Raw genomic sequence first — 4,466 nt, 5'->3', positions numbered from 1 at the left:
AAAACATCAGCTGTTGGTGCTTGTGTTCTGATGCCTTGAGCTTTGGTGCTTTGCTGCCTACAAGAAAAAAAATTCAAAAGGAACAAAATTATTAACATTAGAAGATCATACAGTATTATTTGCAAGACAATGCACATTTTGTGACTTCACAAGGCATGACTATAAACAATAAACTGTGGCTGCAGTTGCATAAACTGCTAAGGCTAGTCTTGTGAGTACTTTTTTTTACCTTAAGATTAGTCATAAAGATTTTAATTTAGTTACATAGAAATGCAGATTGGTTCAATTTGAATCTGAAAATTAAGAGACCTAAAAACCAGGCCAAAAAGGCTTTCCTGCAGTTCAGAGAACATTATGTGCTGAGATGAGACTGACATATGATGTCATTACCCTACAGAGAGATCTGTTTACTGCTGTTTGACAGCATGCTTATATATTCTCCAGAGTGCAGAGAGCTGTCCTCGTATGCTCTGAACAGTCCTAGAAAAACACATCAAAATAATAAAAGGGTTCCTAAGAAAAATGGATCCAAAACTAAGTGGACCAGCATAACCACACTCCTGTTAAAAGTTTCTTGAACAATACAATCAACGGCAAAGAATTACACAATACCTCTTGCAGCCATTTCCACTGTTAAATTTAGCTCCACTGTTGACAGTTCAAACAATGATTTTGAGCTACAGATTTCATTGTTATAATGAATAAACTATGCAGAACTGTGTACACTATACTAAGCTGAGGATTAAGGAGTTTGGGGATGAAATGTGGAAGAAGAAAAAAAAGCAATGCGCCAAGATGGCCTTGTGACTTAAAAAAAATGCTATAGTTGAGATTCCTGTACAGTATGAAGGTCTGCGGTGGGCTGTGGAGTAATTTTGTGCCGTCAGGGAGCAGCTCTACAGCAGAAGGGCTGCCAAAACGAGAAAGCTGGGAGAGACTCACATTGGTTACATAAGCCTGTTCTGCTCTTAATGTGTTCTGCACACTCCACTTCTCCATCACCCGCATTCACACAGACCAACTGCATTACAATCTTCATATGTCACCCAGACGCCCACCAAATGCATCCCTGACGATCAGTACACAGAGATTTACCAAATGTGCTGAGAGAAGAAGGGGAAAGACTGTTTTAAGATTGGGGATCCTTAAAAGGGCTGTTGTGAAAAGATTTCATAACCGGTTAAAGTCATGAAATTATATATTATACTTATAAGTATACATGAAGAGTTCAGATGCAAAAACCTCTAAGTGCCATCTGAAATTTTCATCTAAAATGAGAATTTTTATCAGGCCCTTATATTTATGTTCAGTTATTTCACTTTAATTGCATAGAAAATTACCTATACATTGCCATTAGAGTAAAATTACTGAACCTAAACAGAGGAGGCTGATAAAAATTCTCATTTTAGATGAAAATTTCAGATGGCACTTACAGGCTTTTGCATCTGAACTCTTCACATATTAACATAATTGTAAAAACAAATTATATATATACAGTATATCAAATGTATTTATTTATTGTTTACTTTGGATCATATTAGCTAAAAGGTATGTATGTAATATGTATATAGAGGTGTACCATAAGTCAGGTCCTGTCTGGTGTTTCCCGCTCTGTTTTGGATGAGCATTAGGTCCAGCAGATGTCTGTTGTTATCCAGAATGTCTGTGTCCGGAGCGTTTGAGGAACAGAATGCAGTGCAGTTTCATAGAAAACCCACCAGGGAAATGAATGCACAGACAAAACACATGCACAGACTTTTAACTTGTTCAAATAATTCCGCATATCTTCATATGGGAAAATAAGGTTTGAGTCTGAGAGTCTGTTAATAAAAAGTCAACAGATGAGTGCTAAGCAACATTCATATTTTATCAGTTATATCACAATTGTCATATTCATTTGTAAATGATAAGGTGTAAATGAGTTAACCATGTTTTGTTTTTTTACAAGATTATGATTAGCCTCACACTGAGTTTGCTCAAATTAGTCTCTAAATATACTTTTTTACATGAAAACAATAAGAAAAAAAATTTCCGCATGCCTTTTTCATTGATGATGTGTTCATTCACTTCATTAGTTTAATACTGATTATCTAATACTGCAAATTACAGTAACACTTTATTTTAAGGTGTCCTTGTTACATGTTACATGTACTTACTATTATAATAACAATAAATTATGCATAATTACATGCAAGTAACCCTAACCATATAGTATGTACATGTAGTTAATTACTATTACTCAGTACTTAAATCTATAATTACACTGTAACAGGGACACCTTAAAATAAAGTGTAACCCAAATTACATTAGATCTTTATACAAATGTAAAATTAGAACTATTAGAAGACTATACATTCCTATGACAGAGTTTCTACATGCTTCAGGTAAATACATTTCTATTAAATATATTTACACGAGTAAAGGCTGGAATACACTACACAACTTTTACAATCAGAACAGATTTTGAAACACTAGGCATCATACACTTACCGACTTTAGTCAAAGAGGAAAAACTGGTCATCATACACTAAACAACGGAGTGAGCCTTGTTGTTAGGAGATGCATGACAAATGAAAATAATATGTGTTCTAAAATTGGCTCAAAATATCAACTGTGTTTGATATCCTCCTACTGGATGGAATCATATCTGAAGCTGAAAATTCCAGTCTTAAGCCTGACAACTAAAGGCTGGAATACACTACACAATTTTGCCCCAGTTTTCCGCCAATTTACTGTTTAAAGAAGTTTAAGCTAGTTGCTGAAAGTTAAAAGTCGTGTAGTGTATTCAAGCTTTTAAGGTCATCTTTAAAACTAGACTACTGCCACCTTTCAGTAACTTTAAAAGACCCTGAAAGACAAGAAGCAACACCAGAAGACATTCACATCATCTGCTCTTGCTGTACATATAGACTCATGCACGGTGTCACACAAGTCCGCAAGTCCACAAGTCCGCAAAGTCACATGACTGACCTTTGGCTTTGAAGTAATCATGAACACTTTTCTATTTGACTGGGGTACTTAACAAAACTTCTAATGGTAAACTCTGCAGGGTTTTGTTAATAAGCAAATACTTGGCAGTTAGTGATGAGAGCAAACAGCAGAGCTTGCCGATCAGCAGCACAGCCAGGAAAAGCTTACAGTACATTCATTCTCTCATTGTAGTTTATTTAACAAACATTGGAGATGGATTGGAATGGAAGTGGCAGATTGGGTTCGATTGAGCGCTTTAGTTCTAAATATAAGCGCATTTGTTTCATTAAGCTGGGCTTAGTTGACGTCTCAGCATTCTGGGTTCCGAGAAGCCTGAGCGCATGGAAAGTCCAAGCGGCCCAGAGCACCGGAGGGCCAACTTTCCAGAGCATCCATCAAAAACTGCTGTTTCAAAGGTGGCTTTTCCACACATTTGTGAGGAGAAAGAAATTAAAATATGAACTTAACTCAAGCAGGTTGTTCATGGAACAATGCATGACATTGAGTATCTCTCATTCAATCACATCACGACTGGAGCAGACTATCAAGAAATGAAAGTCAGACTTGTTTGGACTTCTCTCAGGGTTTCCACTATTTTCAAGACGTTATAGTCCAAGACATTTATGTAACTAAATAGATTTAGAATTAGCATTTCTGGTAGAGGAACCACAGAAATCTGCCATCTTTGCTTATGGAACTACAGATGTTTTTGTACAAATGACCTGAACTGCCATGTGATCAATCACTCTGGAACAGCATGAAAAATGACATCATGATGATGACATCACAAGAACACACAGACCAAAACTATAGTTTTATAGTTTAGTGACTTTTCTGAGCTGTGATGTCAAAGGAGACAAATAGTGATTCCAAGTCCGTTTCACAATTTAACCCTGTAAAGCCTGACCTATCAAATAATAGTTTGATTTTTTTAACAGGAAATTGAACTGTTTATTGAATGTAGTTTATTAATATACATATTATTAATTGCAATGTAAAAAAATACATTAAAAAATGTTTTTGTTGGTATCATATTTTATCAGGGCTCATATAGTATAATAGGACAATATGGAGCTGATATATGAAGTGAAAAAACAACTAAATTTTATAGCGATAATAGCTTGTAATTAGCTCTTTATAACAGTTCAGCAAATTACTTACATAAAATATATATAAATGTAATTTGTTACTCTATATTTCCCAACAATATACCTTAATAAGGTATTTAAATGTTTCATTTTAAGATCAAAGCTAGATTTAATTGTGGGGGCAAAACAAATAATGCAATGCAATACAATGATGACTGAGAGAAATGTTCCTCAAAAGCCTGATCCATCATAATTGATATTTACATTTGAATAAAAAATGGTGTATGGATAATCAGGTAAACCTAAGTTGCTTCAGTGTTCATCTTGAAATATACTAACAATATAAAAGTGATTCTTAAGTATACTTTTTAAAAATCATTGACAATTTGCACCATGACCTGACGTTTT

The 4,466-nt window shown here is 34.8% G+C and overlaps 1 long non-coding RNA gene across 1 annotated transcript; it reads right to left on the bottom strand.

Annotated features, from left to right (window-relative positions):
- Window position 1: 1 nt before the first annotated feature.
- Window positions 2-2,640, bottom strand: LOC107594689 (uncharacterized). The gene is made up of 4 exons (XR_001610184.1): window positions 2,491-2,640; window positions 1,580-1,663; window positions 943-1,103; window positions 2-57 (listed from the first exon to the last, which is right to left on the bottom strand). It is a non-coding gene; the product is annotated as an uncharacterized lncRNA (long non-coding RNA).
- Between the last annotated feature and the right edge of the window lie 1,826 nt (window positions 2,641-4,466).

This window comes from Sinocyclocheilus grahami, unplaced genomic scaffold (assembly GCF_001515645.1).
Source record: "Sinocyclocheilus grahami isolate Dianchi unplaced genomic scaffold, SAMN03320097.WGS_v1.1 scaffold188.1, whole genome shotgun sequence".
Taxonomy (NCBI): Eukaryota; Metazoa; Chordata; class Actinopteri; order Cypriniformes; family Cyprinidae; genus Sinocyclocheilus; species Sinocyclocheilus grahami.
The sequence above is the reverse complement of the archived record's forward strand: the minus strand, read 5'-3'. Positions and strand labels throughout refer to the sequence as shown.